The sequence below is a fragment of the Cervus elaphus genome, chromosome 22, assembly GCF_910594005.1.
Source record: "Cervus elaphus chromosome 22, mCerEla1.1, whole genome shotgun sequence".
Lineage (NCBI taxonomy): Eukaryota > Metazoa > Chordata > Mammalia > Artiodactyla > Cervidae > Cervus > Cervus elaphus.
The window spans coordinates 17992761-18014477 of NC_057836.1; the positions used below are offsets into that span (position 1 = coordinate 17992761).

At 40.8% G+C, this 21717-nt stretch overlaps 1 pseudogene across 1 annotated transcript in view; it reads right to left on the reverse strand.

Annotated features, from left to right (window-relative positions):
• LOC122680750 overlaps positions 1 to 21717 on the reverse strand; it is a 96912-nt pseudogene that overhangs the window by 7181 nt on the left and 68014 nt on the right. Inside the window, exons 9-13 of the transcript XR_006336771.1 lie at positions 21116 to 21424; positions 20706 to 21014; positions 4683 to 4775; positions 4293 to 4607; positions 2912 to 3226 (exon numbers count right to left, since the gene is read on the reverse strand). The product of XR_006336771.1 is annotated as an antigen WC1.1-like (transcript). The remainder of the gene's footprint in view (positions 1 to 2911; positions 3227 to 4292; positions 4608 to 4682; positions 4776 to 20705; positions 21015 to 21115; positions 21425 to 21717) is intronic.

The following is a 21717-nucleotide window of genomic DNA, read 5'->3' on the forward strand; positions in this document are numbered from 1 at the left end:
GGACAGTGTTTTCAGTAAATGGCATGGGGAAAACTGGACAGCCACATGCAAAAGAATGAAACTGGACCACTATCTTACACCATTCACAAACATTAACTCAAAATAGATTAAAGACTTGATCACAAGTCCTGAAGCCATAAAATTGCTACAGAAAATAAAATCCTTGATGTCATTCTTTGTGATGATTTTTTGGATTTGACACCAAAAGCAAAGGGAACAAGAGTTAAAACAAGCAGTTGGGACCACATAAGGCTAAAAAGCTTCTGCCCAAATAAGGAAACCATCAATAAAATGAAAAAGCAACCTGTGGAATTGGAGAAAATATTGCATACTATATTTCTGGTTAGGACTATTATCCAAAGTACACAAGTAACTCATACAACTCAGTAGCAAAACACAATCTGATTTTTAGAAAATGGGCAGAGAACCTGAATAGACATTTTTTTAAAGAATACATACAACTTGCCAATAGGTATATGAAAATGTGCTCAACACTACTAATCATCAGAAGATAGAAATCAAAACCACAATGAGATATCACCTCATATCCTCTAGAAAGGCTTTTATCAAAAAGAAGAAATAACAGGAGTTGGGGAGAATGTGAAGAGACAGGAAAGCTTTTGAACAGTTAGAGGGAATGTAAGTTGATGCAGCCATTATGGAAAGTTGAGGTGCATCAAAAGCTAAAAATAGAACTGCCATATGACTTAGTAATTTCAATTTGGGGTATTTATGTGAAGAAAACAAAAACACTAACTTGAAAACACAATGTTCACTGCAGCAACATATGTTCAGTTGCTAGGTTGTGTCTGACTCTTTGCAACCCGATGGACTGCAGCACACCAGGCTCCTCTGTCCTTCACTATCTCCCAAAGTTTGCTCAAATTCATGTCCACTGAACTGGTGATGCTATCTAACTATCTCATCCTCTATGGCCCCCTTTTCCTTTTGCCTTCAGTCTTCCCCAGCATCAGGGTCTTTTCCAATGAGTCAGTTCTTCTCATCAAGTGGCGAAAGTGCTGGAGCTTCAGCTTCAGCATCAGTCCTTCCAAAGAATATTCAGGGTTGATTTCCTTTAGGGTTGATTGGTTTGATCTCCTTGCTGTGCAAAGGACTCCCAATTCAACTGTGGTGTCCAAGGATCACAATTCAAAATCATCAACTCTTTAGCATTCAGCTTCTTTATAATCCAACTCTCACATCCATACTTGACCAATGGAAAAAACATGGCTTTGACTATATGGACCTTTGTCAGCAAAGTGATGTCTCTAGTTAATACTCTGTCTAGGTTTGTCATAGCTTTCCTTCCAAGGAGCAAGCCTCTTTTAATCTCATAGCTGAAAACAGCATTGGCAGTGATTTTGGAGCCCAAGAAAAGAAAATCTGTCACTGTTTCCAATTTTTCCCCTTTTATTTGCCATGAAGTGATGGGGCCAGATGCCATGATCTTAGTTTTTAGAATGTTGAGATTTAAGCCAGCCTTTTCACTCTCCTCTTTCACCATCAACAAGAGGCTCTTCAATTCCTCTTCACTTTCTGCCATTAGAGTGGTATCATCTGCGTATCTGAGGTTGTTGATATTTCTCACAGCAATCTTGATTCCATCTTGTGATTCTTCCAGCCAGGCATTTCCCATGGTGTACCCTGCATATAAGTTAAATGTACAGGGTGACAATATACAACCTTAATGAACTCCTTTCCCAATTTGGAACCAGTCGGTTGTTTCATGTCCAGTTCTAACTGCTGCTTCTTGAGCTGCATACAGGTTTCTCAGGAGGCAGGTAATGTGGTCTGATATTCTCATCTCTTTAAGAATTTTCCACAGTTCGTTGAGATCCACATGGTCAAAGACTTTAGTGTAGTCAGTGAAGCACATGTTTTCTGGAATTCTCTTGCTTACTCTATGATCCAACAAATGTTGGCAGTTTGATCTCTGGTTCCTCTGCCTTTTTGAAATCCAGCTTGTACATCTTGGAAGTTCCCAGTTCTCTTACTGCTGAAGCCTAGCTTGAAAGACTTTAAGCATAACCTTGCTAGCATGTGAAATGAGCACAATTGTGGGGTAGTTTGAACATGCTTTGGCATTGCCCTTCTTTGAGATTGGGATGAAAACTGACCTTCTCTTGTCCTATGGCCACTGCTGAATTTTCCAAATTTGCTGACATATTGGCCACGGCACTTTAATAGTATCATCTTTTAGTATTTTATAGCAATATTTACAAGAGCCAAGCAATGTAAGTCTTCACTGATGGATGAATGAAGAAAGAAAATGTAATGCAGATATATATCCACCCATAAAAAAGAAGAAAATCTTGCCAGTTTCAACAACATGGATGGACCTTGAGGGCATTATGCTAAGTGAAACAAATCAGACAGAGAAAGAAAAACAACATATGATCTCATTTATATGTGTAATCTTAAAGCAAAAAGCAAGTTCAGAGATGCTGAGTAGTTTGTGGCTGCCAGAGGTGGGGGATTTGGTGTGAGCAAAGGTAGTCAAAAGATATAAACATGAGTTACAAAATTAATGAGTGTAGAGCATGGTGACCATAGTGAATACCATATTGTCTATTTGAAAGATGGTGAGAAAATACATCTTAAACATTCTTATCATATAAAAAATATTTAGCTACATATATGGTGATGGATATAACTAGACTTACTGCAGTGACCATATATCAATATACAAAAATACATAACCATTATGTTGCAATGGCAAACAATATAAAGTTATATCAATTATATCAAAAATTTTTAATAAAGCAAGTTTGAAACATGTGGATCAAATTAGCTCCATCCAAACTTCATTTTATAAATTCAATTTAAGCACATCACTTAGATTTTAAAATATTAATTCTCACTAATAACACCCTACAGCGTTGGGACAGACACAGAAACAGATATGAGTCACCTGCACATGAGATGTAAGCTTCCTCCTTTGGAGAGCATGAACTGTATTTCCATGGGTCAGAAGGACACTGCCAGAGAGAAGTATCTGTTTTCCGACACTGGATTAAATCTACCCACCGGGGTCTAGAACCTTCCCTAAGACCAACAGAAGAGTTGAGGGTTCCACTGTCCCCACAGCCAAGCTGACTGCAGATGATGGACATGGTGACATCATCCATGGGGCTGTGGCAGACACTGCCCCAGGTCCCGTTGTAGAAAACTTCCAGCCACCCAGCACACTGCTGATCCTCGCTGACCATCCTGAGGGCCAGGAACTCTAAGATTGAAATGGAGAAGACAGGACACAGTGAGCACTGCACTCAGTGCTCCGGGTTTTCCTCTCTCCCCAAAATTGTGAACATTCATCTGTGACCCAGCTGAGGAAGTAAATCCACTAGATGACCAAAGTGAAACTTGTCTCTTTTCTATCCAACTTTGTCCATTTGTGTCTGTCTTTCTAAATATTTCTACCACCATGATGTAGTGGATAAGAACTGAGAGGAAGACCAGCCTGGACACCTGCAGGGAGAGGGAGCTGACTCCTGCTTCCTGACAAAACATCTAAAAGAGTGTGTGAAAAGGATGTGATGTGGACAGTGTGGAGGCAGATAGAATAATGGACCTGTGACTGTTTCCTTATCTGGCAAAGGGGGCTTTTGATTAAGGTAAGGACCTTGGGATGGTGAGACTAACCTGAAATATGGTGGATTAACCACCTGAGCACATTCTTAGACTCACTATCCTTTAAAGTGGAATACTGGCTAGAGGGACATGTGAATATGGATAATGGTTAGAGAGGTGGAGCATTGCTGGTCTGATGATGAACAGAATGGGGTTATGAGTGAAGGAAGGCAGGAGGTTTCTAGAAGCTTGAAAAGACAGAAAACAGAATCTTTCCCAGAGGCTCAGAAGTGATGTGGCCCTGCTGAAACCTTGATCCCAGTCCAGTGAGATCCCTGCTGGACATCTAAGCTACAGAAGTGTAAGGGAATAAATATGTTGTTTTAAACCATTGACTATGTGGCAATTTGTTACAGAACAAACAAAAACTAGCACTGCAGCTTTAAGACTTCTCTACCATATGTACCAGAAGGATGAGCCCTGATTTCAAGAAAAACTGTGAGAAAAGGCTCTGCCAGGGAACACTATTGAGAAGAAAGGACCAGATCGTCAGCTGCTGCCGGAGGAAATGAAAGCACCTCATCTTCTTGTCTGCTGGAAGGACAGGCTCCATGGGAGGAAGCCGCCTTCTCTAGTCCTTTCAGTCTCTCCCTCGGGGCTCAGATCCTCGTCCTCCAGAGCCCCACCCCTCCCCCAGCTTGTGGACAGTGTGGAGTGCGGACCTGAGCAGATGACCCCTGCGTCCTCCTTGTGTCTGCAGTCGTGCCGCCCCCAGCCTCGGGAAGGGCACCTCCACACGTGGGACTCATTTCCTGTGCAGTTCAGGTCGTCCAGCCAGATGGGCCCTGATCCTGCCCCGAAGTGAGCAGACCTCGTGGCATTGAGGGCGTCTCCACAGCCCAGCTGTCTGCACACCACGCGGGCATCGTCCAGGTCCCAGCCGTCATCACAGATGGTGCCCCAGGAGCCCTGGTCAAGGATCTCCACTCTCCCGGCGCAGGGACCGCCCCCGTCCAGCAGGCGGAGCTGTCTGCTGTCTGAGGAGAGAGAAATGGGACAATGGGGCATTGACAGGGGAATGAGAAGGGTCTTCTGTCCTGTGGGACCCTCACCTGAGCAGTAGGGGGCGCTCTCCTCTGAAGCTGCAGACCCTGCTGGTTCAGACATGGAGTCGTTGCACTGTGGCAGCACCTGGGTCTGATTTCCTGAAGAAACAGCAATGATTAGAGGGTTGGGAGGGTTGAACAACAGGAAACTCAGTTAAACCAAATAATTTTTAGGAGAGGGGGTGGATTTGGGGGAAAATGGATACATGTATATGTATGTCTGAGTCCCTGCTGTTCACCTGCAACTATAGTAACACTGTTAATCTGCTATACCCCAATACAAAGTAAAAATTTCAAAAGAAAAAAAAAAATAAATAAATAATGACCTAGTGATGGAGCTGAGATGAAAACTGCAACATATCAGTAAAGTTATCATAATCTTAGTGCTTCCTTTCTCTATGAAGAGCCCTGGTACTGACAAGGCCACAATTCCTGTTTTAAGCCAAGCTTTGCCTTAAGAATGGATTTAAATAAATTGGTCTGTCCTTAAATCTATCCCTTAAATAGAATAAGCAAAACAAGATCCTTTCTGAAGGATTTATACAATTTTTTATCTACAATGTTTGTGTTTTAAAAAACATGTATACAAAAGAGATCTCATGGAAAACCAAGAGGAAAAAGAAACATTAAAAAATTTCCCAGGGTATTTGGCTCTTAGAGTTACCTAAAGGAGATCAGTCCTGGGTGTTCATTGGAAGGACTGATGCTGAAGCTGAAACTCCAATACTTCAGCCACCTCATGCGAAGAGTTGACTCATTGGAAAAGACCCTGATGCTGGGGGGGATTGGGGGCAGGAGGTGAAGGGGATGACAGAGGATGAGATGGCTGGATGGCATCACTGACTCGATGGGCATGAGTCTGAGTAAACTCTGGGAGTTTGTGATGGACAGGGAGGCCTGGTGTGCTGCGATTCATGGGGTCGCAAAGAGTCGGACACGACTGAGTGACTGAACTCAACTGAACAGAGAATTTATTTTATTTTTATTAATTTTTATTTGAGTATAATTGCTTTACAATGTTGTGGTAGCTTCTGCTATACAGCAAATTTAGTAGGTTATAAATATATATACAGGCTTCCTAGGTGACTCAATGGTAAAGAATCAACCTGCCAAACAGGAGACTGGGGTTCCATCCCTGGATTAGCAAGATCCCCTGGAGAAAAAAATGGCAAGCCCCCCCCCCACCCCAGTATTCTTGCCTGGGAAATACTATGGACAAAGGATCATGGCAGGCTGCAGTCCAAAGGGTTACAAAAGAGTTGGACACAACTCAGCAACTAAACAATAGCAACCACACACACACACACACACACACACATATATATATGTACATCCCCTCTTTCTTGAATTTACTTCCTATTTAGGTCACCACAGAACACTGAGTAGCGTTCCCTGTGCTATACAATAGGTTATTATGTGTGCGTGCATGCTAAGTCACTTCAATCATGTCTGACTCTGTGACACTGTGGATTGTAGCCCGTCAGGCTCCATGTCTATGGGATTCTCCAGGCAATATCTATTTTATACTTAGTACCAATAGTGTAGGGCTTTTGAGTCTGGTGGCTCATATGGTAAAGAATCCGCCTGCAATGCGGGAGACCTGGGTTTGATCCTTGGGTTGGGAAGATCCCCTGGAGAAGGGCATGGCAACCCACTCCACTATTCTTTCCTGAAGAATCCCCACGGACAGAGGAGCCTGGAGGGCTACAGTCCATGGGGTCGCAAAGAGCTGGACATGACTGAGGGACTAAGCACAAAGCATAGCACATCAATAGTATGTATATGCCAATCTCAACATCCCAATTCATCCCACTCTTCATTTCCCCTCTTAGTATCCATATATTTGTTATCTTTGTGGCGTTTCTATTTCTGCTTTGCATTAGGTTCATCTCTACCATTTTTCTAGATTGCACATATAAGCGCTGTTATACGATGTTTGTTTTTCTCTTTCTGATTTACTTCACTTTACATGACAATCTGCAAGTCTAGCCATGTCTCTGCAAGTGACACAACTTTTTTTCCTGTTTATGGCTGAGTAATATTCCATTTTATATATGTATCATGTCTTCTCTATCCATTCCTCCTGTGAGGGACATTTAGGTTGCTTCTGTGTCCTGACTGTTGTAAATAGTGCTGCAGTGAACATCAGGATTAATGTGTCTTTTTGAATGATGATTTTCTCCAGGTATATGGCCAGGAGTGGGATTGCTGAGTCATACGATAGTTCTATCTTTAGTTTTTTGAGGAACCTCCATACTGTTCTCCATAGTAGTTGTATCAATTTACATACCCATATGTAGGAGGAGTCCCTTTTCTGTGCATTCTCTCCAGCATTTATTGTTTGTAGATTTTTTAATATTAGACCTTCTGACTGGTGTGAAGTAATACCTGACTATAGTTTTTATTTACATCTCTTTAATATTTAGTGATGTTGAACATCTTTTCATGCATTTGTTAGCCATCTGTATGTCTGGGAAAACGTCTATTTATGTCTTTTTCCCAGTTTTTCATTGGGTTGTTTGGTTTGCTGATACTGAGCTGTTTCTGTATTTTGAAGATTAATCCCTTGTCAGTTGCTTTGCAAATATTTTCTCCCATTCTGAAAGTTGTATTTTTGTTCTGTTTATGGCTTCCTTTACTATGCAAAAGCTTTTAAGTTTAATTAGGCCCTACTTGTTTATTTTTGTTTTTATTTTCCTTACTCAGGAGGTTGGTCAAAAAAGATCTTGCTGCAATTAATGTCAAACCTATGTGTTCCACCTATGTTTTCCTCTAAGAGTTTTATAGTCTGACAGAGAATTTAAATAGCCATGATTAAAGTTCTCAAAGAATTAATTAACACAATGTGTATCTTGGCAGAGAAATGATAACTAAAACAAATGAAAACTCTACAGCTGTAAAAGTTAATAGCTGAATTAAGAACTAGAGAATGTGTGTATCAGCACATTAGGTCAATGTGCTGATACACATTGATTAGGTCAATCAATAAAGAAGAAACAGTAAAATGCAAGATCAGAGGATAAATATTCCTCTATTTAGAAATGCTGGTCATATGGTAAGTGCCTGTTTAATAATACTATATAACAAAATTTCCCCCAAACTTAGCAGTTGAAAGTAATTTTTTTTTTAATTTTGCTCATGATTTCCTGGGTCAGTAATTTGGGAAAGATTCAACTTGGCAGTTCTACCTTTGGGGTTTCTCATGTGGTTACACTTAGATGTCATCTGGAACTGACATCTCTAAAGGTTTGACTGAACTGTGGTTATGTAAGGAAATTCCCTGAAGTATTTTGTTGTAGTTGTCGGGAGGGAGAGATAAAGGAGCATCATGTCTGCAACTTAACCCAGAAAGATTTTACACACTCAGGGAAAAATGGGGCAAGGGGGACCAAGAAGGAGAGAGAGGGAAAGCTAGAGGGAGAGAGATAGAGAATAGAAAAATAGAGTGAGAGAGAGAGAGGAAAGAAAGAAAGAAGAATTAAAGGAAAATACTAACCTAACATTTGGGGAACCCAGGTGACATTCAGAGAGAATTTATTCCTAGAAATCCTTTTCTAAAGGAAACACTAATAACATCAATGACTAACTAATACTAACACTAATAACATACTCCCCAGGTCAGTAGGTGCCCAATAGGCTACTGGATATCAGTGAAGAAATAACTCCAGAAAGAATAAAGAGACAGAGCCAAAGGAAAAAAAAAAAACAAAAAAACAAACACCCAGTGGTGGATGTGACTAGTGATGGAAGCAAGGTCTGATGCTGTAAAGAAAAATATTGCACAGGAACCAGGAATATTAGGCCCATGAATCAGGCAATTTGGAATGATCAAACAGGAGATAAGAGTGAACATCGACATTTTAGGAATCAGTGAACTAAAATGGACTGGAATGGGTGAATTTAACTCTGATGACCATTATTTACTACTGTGGGCAAGAATCCCTCACAAGAAACAGAGGAGCCATCATAAGCAACAAAAGAGTCTAAAATGCGGTACTTGGATGCAATCTCAAAAATGACAGAATGATCTCTGTTCATTTCCAAGGCAAACCATTCAATATCACGGTAATCCCAGTCTATGTCCCAACCAGTACTGCTGAAGAAGCTGAAGTTGAATGGTTCTATGAAGCACCTACGAGACTCTCTAGAACTAACAACAACAAAAAAAGATGTCCTTTTCATTACAGGGGACTGGAAGGCAAAAGTAGGAAGTCAAGAAACACCTGGAGTAACAGGCAAATTAGCCCTGGAGTACAGAATGAAGCAGGACAAAGGCTAACAGAGTTTTGTCAAGAGAACGCATCGGTCATAGCAAACACCCTCTTCCAACAACACAGGAGAAGACTCTACACATGGAAATCACCAGATGGTCAATACCAAAATCAGATTGATTATATTCTTTGCAGTCAAAGATGGAGAAGTTCTATAGAGTCAGTAAAAACAAGGCCGGGATCTGACTGTGGCTCAGATGATGAACTCCTTATTGCCAAATTCAGACTTAAATTGAAGAAAGTAGGCAAAAACACTTGACCATTCAAGTATGACCTAAATCACATCCCTTAAAGTGGAAGTGAAAATAGCTTTAAGGGACTAGACCTGATAGACAGAGTGCCTGATGAACTATGGATGGAGGTTCGTGACACTGTACAGGAGGCAGTGAGAAAGACCATCGCCAAGAAAAAGAAATGACAAAAAGCAAAATGGCTGCCTCGGGAAGCCTTACAAATAGTTGAGGAAAGAAGAGAAGTGAAAAGCAAAGGAGAAAAGGAAGGATATACCCATTTGAATGCAGAGTTCCAAAGAATAGCAAGGAGAGATAAGAAAGCCTCCCTCAGTGATCAGTGCAAAGAAACAGAGGAAAACAATAGAATGAGAAAGACTAGAGATCGCTTCAAGAAAATTAGAGATACTGAGGGAACATTTCATCCAAAGATGGGCCCAATAAAGGACAGAAATGTTATGAACGTAACAGAAGCAGAAGATATTAAGAAAAGGTGGCAAGAATACACAGAAGAACTGTACAAAAAAGATCTTCATAACCCAGATAATCATGATGGTGTGATCACTCACCTAGAGCCAGACATCCTGGAATGTGAAGTCAAGTGGGCCTTATGGGGCATCACTACGAACAAAGCTAGTGGATGTGATGGAATGCCAGTTGAGCTATTTCAAATCCTAAAAGACGATGCTGTGAAAGAGCTGCACGCAATATGCCATAAATTTGGAAAACTCAGCAGTGGCCACAGGACTGGAAAAGGTCAGGTTTCATTCCAATCCCAAAGAAAAGCAATGCCAAAGAATGCTCATACTATTGCACAATTGCACCGTCTCACACACGAGTAAAGTAATGCTCAAAATTCTCCAAGCCAGGCTTCAACAAAACATGAACCATGAACTTCCAGATGTTCAAGCTGCATTTAGAAAAGGCAGAGGAACCAGAGATCAAATTGCCAACATCCATTGCACCATCAAAAAAGCAAGAGAGTTCCAGAAACACATCTATTTCTGCTTTACTGACCATGCCAAAGCCTTTGACTGTTTGGATCACAACAAACTGTAGAAAATTCTTTAAGAGATGAAAATACCAGACCTCCTGACCTGCCTCTTGAGAAACCTGTATGCAGGTCAGGAAGCAACAGTTAGAACTGGACATGGAACAACAAGCTGGTTCCAAATAGGAAAAGGAGTACGTCAAGGCTGCATGTTTTCACCCTACTTATTTAACTTATATGCAGAGTACATCATGAAAAACGCTGGGCTGGATGAAGCACAAGCTGGAATCAAGATTGCCACGAGAAATATCAATAACCTCAGATATGGAGATCACACCACCCTTATGGCAGAAAGTGAAGAAGAACTAGAGAGCCTCTTGATGAAAGTGAAAGAGGAGAGTGAAAAAGTTGGCTTAAATCTCAACATCTAGAAAAGTAAGATCATGGAATCTGGTCCCATCACTTCATGGCAAATAGATGGGGAAACATTGGAAACAGTGGCTGACTTTATTTTGGGGGGCTCCAAAATCACTGCAGATGGTGATTGCAGCCATGAAATTAAAAGACACATACTCTGGTTGAGAAGATCCCCTGGCGAAGGGAATGGCATCCACTCCAGTACTCTTGCCTGGAAAATTTCATGGATGGAGGAGCCTGGTGGGCTACAGTCCATGGGATGGTAAAGAGTCAGACAAGACTGAGCAACTTCACTTCACTTCACTTTACTCCTTGGAAGGAAAGTTATGACCAACCTAGACAGCATATTAAAAAGCTGGATGCATGAGACAAGCGCTCAGGGCTGATACACTGGAATGACCCAGAGGGATGGGATGGGGAGGGAGGTGGGAGCAGGGTTCAGGATGGAGAACACATGTAAATCCATGGCTGATTCATGTCAATGTATGGCAAAAACCACTACAATATTGTAAAGTAATTAGCCCCCAATTAATAAAAATAAATGAAAAAAAAAAGCACAGACATTATTTTGCCAACAAAGGTTCATCTAGTCAAGGCGATGGTTTTTCCAGTAGTCATGTATGGATGTGAGAGTTGGACTGTAAAGAAAGCACCAAAGAATTGATGCTTTTGAACTGGGGTGTTGGAGAAGACTCTTGAAAGTCCCTTGGACTGCAAGGAGATTCAACCAGTCAATCCTAAGTAAAATCAGTCCTGAATATTCATTGTAAGGACTGATGTTGAAGCTGAAACTCCAATACTTTGGCCACCTGATGCAAAGAGTTGACTCATTTGAAAAGACCCTGATGCTGGGAAAGACTGAAGGTGGGAAGAGAAGAGGACAACACAGGATGTGATGGTTGCATGACATCACTGACTCAATGGACATGAGTTTGAGAGGGTTCCAGGAGTTGGTGAAGGACAGGGAGGCCTGGTGTGCTGCAGTCCATGGGGTCGCAAAGAGTCAGACACAACTGAGTGAGTGAACTGACTGACTGAATAACATCAAACCCATAAAATGCCTACGAGAAAACCTAGTTAAAGATGTGCAAAACATTTGAGAGAAATTCAAGACCAAACTGAATGAAGGGATATATTTTCCCAATGAATTGGGAAAATCAATGCTGTCAAAGTCAATCATTCTCAAATTTATATACAGATTAAATCTAATTGCAATCAAATTCCCTTATGCTTTTGTGTGTGTGAAACATGACAAGCTGATTCAAAATTGATGTTATTGTTGTTCAGTCATTCAGTCATGTGGAGCTCTTTGCAACCCCATGGACTGCAACACATCAGAACTCCCTGTCAATCACCAACTCCCAGAGTTTACTCAAAATCATGTCCATTGAGTCAGTGATGTCATCCAACCATCTCATCCTCTGTTGTCCCCTTCTGCTCCCCTCTTTAAGCTTTTCCAGCATAAAGGTCTTCTCAAATGAGTCAGCTCTTCACACCAGGTGGCAAAAGTATTGGAGCTTCAGTTCAAAAATGTATACAAAATACAAAACCCAAGAATGAGCTAAGCAGCTGGCAAGAGAAGCAACAACATAACTTATTTAAATTAAACTTACCCAGGAATCAAGATTGCCAGGAGAAATATCAATAACTGCAGATATGCAGATGACACCACCATTATGGCAGAAAGTAAAGAAGAACTAAGGAGACTCTTGATGAAAGTGAAAGAGTGAAAAAGTTGGCTTAAAACTCAACATTCAGAAAACTAAGATCATGATATCCAGTCCCATCACTTCATGGCAAATAGATGGGGAAACAATGGAAACAGTGAGAGACTTTAGTTTTGGGGACTCCAAAATCACTGCAGATGATGACTGCAGCCATGAAATTAAAAGATGCTTACTCTTTGGAAGAACAGTTATGACCAACTTAGACAGCATATTAAAAAGCAGAGACATTGCTTTGCCAACAAATGTCTGTCTGGTCAAAGCTATGGTTTTTCCAGCCTATATGGATGTGAGAGTTGGGCTAAGCTTAGCAATGAAGAATTGATGCTTTTGAAGTGTAGTGTTGGAGAAGATTCTTGGGAGTTCCTTGGACTGCAAGGAGATCCAACCAGTCAATCTTAAATTAAATCAGTCCTGAATATTCATTAGAAGGACTGATACTGAAGCTGAAACTCTGATACTTTGGCCACCTGATGCAAAGAACTGACTTATTGGAAAATACTCTGATGCTGGGAAATAGTGAAGCAGGAGGAGAAGGGGACGACTGAGGATAAGGTGGTTGGATGCCATCACCAACTCAATGGACAGGAGTTTAAGTAAACTCAGGGAGTTGGTGATGGACAGAGAGGCCTGGCATGCTGCAGTCCATGGGGTCGCAAAGAGTCAAATATGACTGAGCGACTGAACTGAACTGAGATTTACTATGTGTGCTTAGTCACTCAGTCATGTCAAACTCTTTGTGACCAAACAGACTGTAGCCCACCAGGCTCCTCTGTCCATGGGAGTTCTCCAGGCAAGAATACTGAAGTGGGTTGCCATGCCCTTCCCCAGGGGATCTTCCCAACCCAGGGATCGAATCCAGGTCTCCCACATTGCAGACAGATTCTTTATCATCTAAGCCACCAGAGAAGGTTCAATACTTACTTGAAGTTACAATAATTAAGAAAATGTGGTATAGGGGCAAGGATAGACAAATGACACAGTGGAACAGAATAGAGAGTCCTAAAGAAGTGCTCAGATGTATGTGCCCTTTCACTTATCACAAAGATGGCACTGTAGTGGGGAATAGTCTTTTCACAAAAAAGATTCTGCTTCAACTGGATACCCATATGAAAACATGACACTTGACCCTATCCTACACAGATATCAATCCTAGAAGCAGTGTACAATTTTATGCAAAAGAAAAATAATTACACTTCTGTGAGATATTCTCAGAGAACATTTTTGTGATTTTGGAGTACACAAAGTTCTTTTCAGAAGGGTAAAAAGCTCTGTGGACTGGAACAATGGACTGGTTCAAAACTGAGAAAGGAATACTTCAAGGCTGTATATCGTCACCCTGTTTATTTAACTTATATGCAGACTACATCATGTGAAATGCCAGGCTGGATGAAGCACAACCTGGAGTCAAGATTGCCAACAGAAATATCAATAATGTCAGATATGCAGATGACACCACTCTTATAACATAAAGTGAAGAAGAACTAAACAGCCTCTTGATGTAAGTGAAAGAGGTGACTGAAAATGTTGGCTTAAAACTCAACATTCAAAAAACGAAGATCATGGCATCTGTTCCCATCACCTCCTGGCAAATAGATGGGGAAACAGTGGAAACAGTGAGAGACTTTCTTTTCTTGGGAACCAAAATCACTATATATGGTGACTGCGCCATGAAATTAAAAGACGCTTGCTCCTTGTAAGAAAAGCTATGACCAACCTACACAGCATATTAAAAAGTAGAGACATTACTTTGCCAAAGAAGGTTCAACAAAGCTTTGGTTTTTCTAGTAGTCATGTATAGATGTGAGAGTTGGGCCATAAAGAAAGCTGAGCACCGAAGAATTGATGCTCTTGAACTGTGGTGTTGGAGAAGACTCTTGAGAGTCCCTTGGACTGCAAGGAGATCAAACAGTCAATCCTAAAGGAAATCAATCCTGAATATTCATTGGAAAGACTGATGCTGAAGCTGAAGCTCCAGTTCTTTGGCCACATGATAGGAAGAACTGACCCGTTGGTAAAGACTCTGATGCTGGGAAAGATTGAAGGCAGGAGGAGATGACAGAGGATGAGATGATTGGATGTTATCACTGACTCAATAGATATGAGCTTGAGCAAGCTCTGGGAGATGGTGAAGGACAAAGAAGCTTGGCGTGCTGCAGACATGCGGTCACAAAGAGTCGGACATGACTGAGTGACTGAATTGAACTGACTGACTGAAAGAGCACTACATGTATAGAGAAAAAGGTGATAAGTCAAACCTAAGATTAGTAACTTGGCTCACTGAAGTACAGCATACTATTAAGAAATTAAAATATAAGGCCAAGAACTAAACACACAAAAATCATAAAAAATATTTCTGCCAGAAGTCATCGTCATGGTAATTTGCACCATTGTATTTGTAATAGCCAGAACTGGAAACAAATTCAAATCTTTGCCATTACTTGAATGGATCAGTGCATGGTCATGTGATCATTCAAAGGAATACTATATAATAATAAAAATGAATAAAAATGTTGCCATAAACAACATCATGATTGAATCTCAAACACAGTTTGGAGTCAAAGAAGTTAGACTCAAAAGAAAACATACGGTATGGTTTTACATAAAGTTCACAAACTGACAATATATTCTATGGCAGTACAAGTCTTAGGTAAGCAGTTCTCCCAGGAGAGGAGGAGGACACAGCTATTGGGAGGCAATAGTGATTCTGTGGTGCTATGAATGTTCTCTTTGTAGATCTAGGTTGGAGAACATGACCTAGGTGTACACTTATTGTTTGTAGTTTTACAAACAATTACTATCTTTATTATTATTACTATCCTTAAATAATAATGTCTCATAAAAAATATTATTCATCTAGGCATTTCTTTCCCTGACATAACACTTTTTAGCATTTCTTAGCACTTCTTTCCCCTGAAAATATGAGTGAACGATGAGAATGTCATGGACCAGGACCTTAGGGAGCCTCAGGACAGACTAACCTCATGTCCTCCACGTGCCTCTGTTTGTAGAAAAATCTAGCCAAAGAATAAATTTAATCACAGAAATGAAAAAAATTCAGAAACAAAGGAAAATAATCAAATGGCACAAAATAATAATAGTTTAAAAGGGAAAGTGACATCTCTCAGTCCTGTCCAACTCTTGTGACCCCGTGGGCTGTATACTACCAGGCTCCTCCATCCACGGGATTTTCCAGGCAAGAGTACTGGAGTGGGCTGTCATTTCCTTCTCCAAGGGATCTTCCCGACCCAGGGATCGAGCCCACATCTCCTGCACGGCAGACAGACGCTTTACCATCTGAGTCACCAGAATTCCAGCTTGTGCTCGATCCAACCCTAAGTTTAGCATGATATACCCTGCGTATAAGTTAAATAAGCAGGGTGACAACATACAGCCTTGACATACTCCTTTCCCTATTTGGAACCAGTCTGTTGTTCCAGGTCAAGCTCTAACTGTTGCTTCTTGACCTGCATACAGTTTTCTCAAGAGGCAGATCAGGTGTCTGGTATTTCCATCTCTTGAAGAATTTTCCACACTTTGTTGTGATCCACACAGTCAAAATCTTTGCCATAGTCAATAAAGCATAAATAGATATTTTTCTGGAACTCTCTTGCTTTTTCAATGACCCAATGGATATTGCCAATGTGATCTCTGGTTTCCCTGCCTTTTCTAAATCCAGCTTGAACACCTAAAATTTCATGGTCCATGTACTATTGAAGCCCGATTTGGAGAATTTTGAGCATTACTTTACTAGCATGTGAGATGAGTACAACTGTGCTGTAGTTTGAGCATTCTTTGGCATTGCCTTTCTTTGGGATTGGAATGAAAACTGACCTTTTCCACTCCTGTGGCCATTGCTGAGTTTTCCAAAATTGCTGACATATTGAGTGCAGCATTTTCACAACATCATCTTTTAGAATTTGAAAGCGCTCAACTGGAATCCATCACCTCCACTATCCCTATTCGTAGTGATGCTTCCTAAGGTCCATTTGACTTCACATTCCAGGATGTCTGGCTCTAGGTGAGTGAACACACCATCTTGGTTTTCTGGGACATGAAGATCTTTTTGTACAGTTCTTCTGTGTATTCTTGCCACCTCTTCTTAATATCTTCTGCTTCTGGTAGATCCATACTATTTCTGTCATTTACAAAGTGCCCATCTCTGAAAATTTCCCTTGGTATCTCTAATTTTCTTGAAGAGATCTCTAGTCTTTCCCATTCTATTGTTTTCCTCTATTTCTTTGCACTGATTACTGAGGAAGGCTTTCTTATCTCTCCTTACTATTCTTTGGAACTCTGCATTCAAATGGGTATATCTTTCCTTTTCTCCTTTGCTTTTCACTTCTCTTCTTTTCTCAGCTATTTGTAAGGCTTCCTGAGACAGTCATTTTGCTTTTTGGCATTTCTTTTTCTTGGGGATGGTCTTGATCCCTCTCTCCTGTACAATGTCATGAACCTCCGTTCATAGTTCATCAGGCACTCTGTCTATCAGATCTAGTCCCTTAAAGCTATTTCTCACTTCACTGTATAATTGTAAGAGATTTGATTTAGGTTATACCTGAAAGGCCTAGTGGTTTTGCCTACTTTCTTCAATTTAAGTCTGAATTTGGCAATAAGGAGTTCATTATCTGAGCCACAGTCTGATCCTGGTCTTGTTTTTGCTGACTCTATAGAGCTTCTCCATCTTTGACTGCAAAGAATATAATCAGTCTGATTTTGGTATTGACTATCTGGTGATTTCCATGTGTAGAGTCTTCTCCTGTGTTGTTGGAAGAGGGTGTTTACTATGACCAGTGCGTTCTCTTGGTAAAACTCTATTAGGCTTCATTTCACACTCCATTTTGTACTCCAAACTTACCTGCTATTCCATGTATCTCTTGACTTCCTAATTTTGCATTCCAGTCCTCTATAATGAAAAGAACAACTTTTTGTTGTTGTTGTTAGTTCTAGAGAGTCTCACAAGTGCTTCATAGAACCTTTCAACTTCAGCTTCTTCAGCAGTACTAGTTGTGGCATAGACCTGGATTACCATGATATTGAATGGCTTTCCTTGGAAATGAACAGAGATCATTCTGTCATTTTTGAGGTTGCATCCAAGTACTGTGTTTAGGACTCTTTTGTTGACTATGATGGCTACTCTATTTCTTCTAAGGGATTCTTGCCCACAGTAGTAGATGTGATGGTTATCTGAGTTAAATTCACCCATTACAGTCATTTTAGTTCACTGATTTCTAAAATATCAATGTTCACTCTTGCCATCTCCTGTTTGACCACTTCCAATTTGCTCTGATTCATGGATCTAACATTCCAGGTTCCTATGCAATATTGCTCTTTACAGCATCAGACTTTACTTCCATCACCAGTCACATCCACTAGTGGGTGTTGTTTTTGCTTTGACTCTGTCACTTCATTCTTTCTGGAGGTATTTCTCAACTGATCTCCAGTAGCATATTGGGCACCTACCGACCTGGGGAGTTCATCTTTCAGTGTCCTATCTTTTTGCTTTTTCATACTGATCATGGGGCTCTCAAGGCAAGAATACTGAAGTGGTTTGCGATTCTCTTCTCTAGTGGACCAATTTTGTCAGACCCAAGAAGACCTCCACCTGTGCACTCCTGAAATTCCCATTTAAAAACTCTTGCACCAATCAATCAATGTAATACACCACATTAACAAATAGAAAGATAAAAACAATATGATTATCTCAATAGATGAAGAGAAAGCCTTTGACAAAATTCAACACTCATTTATGATAAAAAACTCTCCAGAAAGCAGGAATAGAAGGAACATACCTCAACATAATAAAAGCTATCTATGACAAACCCACAGCAAGCATCACCCTCAATGGTGAAAAATTGAAAGCATTCCCCCTGAAATCAGGAACAAGACAAGGGTGCCCACTCTCACCACTACTATTCAACATAGTGTTGGAAGTTTTGGCCACAGCAATCAGAGCAGAAAAAGAAGTAAAAGGAATCCAGATAGGAAAAGAAGAAGTGAAACTCTCTCTGTTTGCAGATGACATGATCCTCTACATAGAAAACCCTAAAGACTCTTCCAGAAAATTACTAGAGCTAATCAATGAATATAGTAAAGTTGCAGGATATAAAATTAACACACAGAAATCCCTTGCATTCCTATATACTAACAATGAAAAAACAGAAAGAGAAATTAAGGAAACAATAACATTCACCATTGCAACAAAAAGAATAAGATACTTAGGAGTATATCTACCTAAAGAAACAAAAGACCTATACATAGAAAACTATAAAACACTGATGAAAGAAATCAAAGAGGACACAAACAGATGGAGAATCTTACCGTGTTCATGGGTTGGAAGAATCAATATTTTCAAAATGGCTATTCTACCTAAAGCAATCTATAGATTCAATGCAATCCCTATCAAGCTACCAACGGTATTTTTCACAGAACTGGACCAAAGAATTTCACAATTTGTATGGAAATACAAAAAACCTCGAATAGCCAAAGTAATCTTGAGAAAGAAGAATGGAACTGGAGGAATCAACCTGCCTGACTTCAGACTCTACTACAAAGCCACAGTCATCAAGACAGTATGGTACTGGCACAAAGACAGAAATATAGATCAATGGAACAGAATAGAAAGCCCAGAGATAAATCCACGAACCTATGGACACCTTATCTTTGACAAAGGAGGCAAGGATATACACTGGAAAAAAGACAACCTCTTTAACAAGTGGTGCTGGGAAAACTGGTCAACCACTTGTAAAAGAATGAAACTAGAACACTTTCTAACACCATACACAAAAATAAACTCAAAATGGATTAAAGATCTAAATGTCAGACCAGAAACTATAAAACTCCTAGAGGAGAACATAGGCAAAACACTCTCCGACATAAATCACAGCAAGATCCTCTATGACCCACCTCCAAGAATATTGGAAATAAAAGCAAAACTAAACAAATGGGACCTAATGAAACTTAAAAGCTTTTGCACTACAAAGGAAACTATAAGTAAGGTGAAAAGACAGCCCTCATATTGGGAGAAAATAATAGCAAATGAAGCAATGGACAAAGGATTAATCTCAAAAATATACAAGCAACTCCTGCACCTCAATTCCAGAAAAATAAATGACCCAATCAAAAAATGGGCCAGAGAACTAAACAGACATTTCTCCAAAGAAGACATACAGATGGCTAACAAACACATGAAAAGATGCTCAACATCACTCATTACCAGAGAAATGCAAATCAAAACTACAATGAGGTACCATTACACACCAGTCAGGATGGCTGCTATCCAAAAGTCTACAAGCAATAAATGCTGGAGAGGGTGTGGAGAAAAGGGAACCCTCTTACACTGTTGGTGGGAATGCAAACTAGTACATCCGCTATGGAAAACAGTGTGGAGATTTCTTAAAAAACTGGAAATAGAACTGCCATATGACCCAGCAATCCCACTTCTGGGCATACACACTGAGGAAACCAGATCTGAAAGAGACACGTGCACCCCAATGTTCATCGCAGCACTGTTTATAATAGCCAGGACATGGAAGCAACCTAGATGCCCATCAGCAGACGAATGGATAAGGAAGCTGTGGTACATATACACCATGGAATATTACTCAGCCATTAAAAAGAATTCATTTGAACCAGTCCTAATGAGATGGATGAAGCTGGAGCCCCTTATACAGAGTGAAGTAAGCCAGAAAGATAAAGAACATTACAGCATACTAACGCATATATATGGAATTTAGAAAGATGGTAATGATAACCCTATATGCAAAACAGAAAAAGAGACACAGAAATACAGAACAGACTTTTGAACTCTGTGGGAGAATGTGAGGGTGGGATATTTCAAAAGAAGAGCATGCATATTATCTATGGTGAAACAGATCACCAGCCCAGGTGGGATGCATGAGACAAGTGCTCCGGCCTGGTGCACTGGGAAGACCTAGAGGAATCGGGTGGAGAGGGAGGTGGGAGCGGGGATCGGGATGGGGAATACGTGTAAATCCATGGCTGATTCATATCAATGTATGACAAAACCCATTGAAATGTTGTGAAGTAATTAGCCTCCAACTAATAAAAAAAAAATTAAAATTAAAAAAAAATAAAAATAAAAAATAAAAACTCTTGCACCTCATCAGCAAAGAGGAGCTGGTTCTTTGGTACATTAGTCCTCTGTCTCCCCAGAACTGCTGGTTTCCTCAATAAAGCTGTCTTTAATTCTACCCCACACTTGTCTCTCAGTATTGGATTCTTGAGTAATGAGCAGCTGAAACCTGAGTTCAATAACAAGATTAAACATTTCACTGCAGAATATCTTCCTTTTTAAGCACGTTTTCCCTTCTCTCTGCTCTGGGGACATTTCACTCCAGGAGCATCCTAAGTATAGTAGCCCTTCCCTGTCTTACCTGAGCAGATCACAGAGGCCGTGTTGCCATGGGAACAGTCAGGAACACCCAAGGCAGTCACAGGGCATTTCCACACGAAGGACTCAGTCCCTGAGCAGTGAAATCGGGCTTTCCAGAGTCGATCACTTCCTTCTGCTCCATTTGGGGTGGAGATGGCGACTCCACACCCAAGCTGATGACAGACAACATTGGCATTGGCCAGACTCCAGTGGGAGGCACAGAGAGCTCTCCATTGCCCAGAAATATTCATCTCCACCTGCCCCTCACACCTAGAGGTGCCGTTTTTCATGAGCCGGATGTCTGTGTACACTGATAGAAAAAGACAGAATTTCAGCAAAGTCTTATTATTATTATTTTTTTTTTAGCTGAACTGACTGTACACAGAGGTTAAGTCCTGCAATGCATCTCACCTGAACAGACAACCTGAGCAGCTCCACTGTGGTGACACCTGCCCCCTGGACAGGGCACTCTGGGGCAGACCCGGAGCTCAGGCTCCTCCCCCTCACACCTGAACTCTTCAGCCCAGACCTGGCCATCAGACTCTCTGAACGGCACATGTCCCAGGACAGACACAGCTTTGCCACACCCCAGCTCTGTACAGATGACCTGGGCAGTAGGGAGTTTGAAGTTTCCATCAGACACTGGGGTCCAGGCTTCACCAGAATGCACTTCTACTCGCCCTGAGCAGGGTCCATCCCCTCCAGCCAGACGCACAAATCCTAAGAGAAACAAAGAACAAACCCAGTGAGTTTTCATGAAACTGGCTTGATAATTGGAAAAAACACCTCACAGGCAATGGTGTGAAAGCTTTTCTTTCCAACCATGGAATAAGAGGGGATAAGAGGAGAGAATTTGACTGTCATTGTCAAAATGCATTTTCACGAGCAAATTTCTGAAGAGATATCCAGAAGGATTGCAGGGTCAGTTTGGAATTCTGAATCTCGAGAATATATATAGGATAGTAATGTTAATTCCTATCTGAGGGCCTGGAAACTACAGTGCCCAAAGAAAC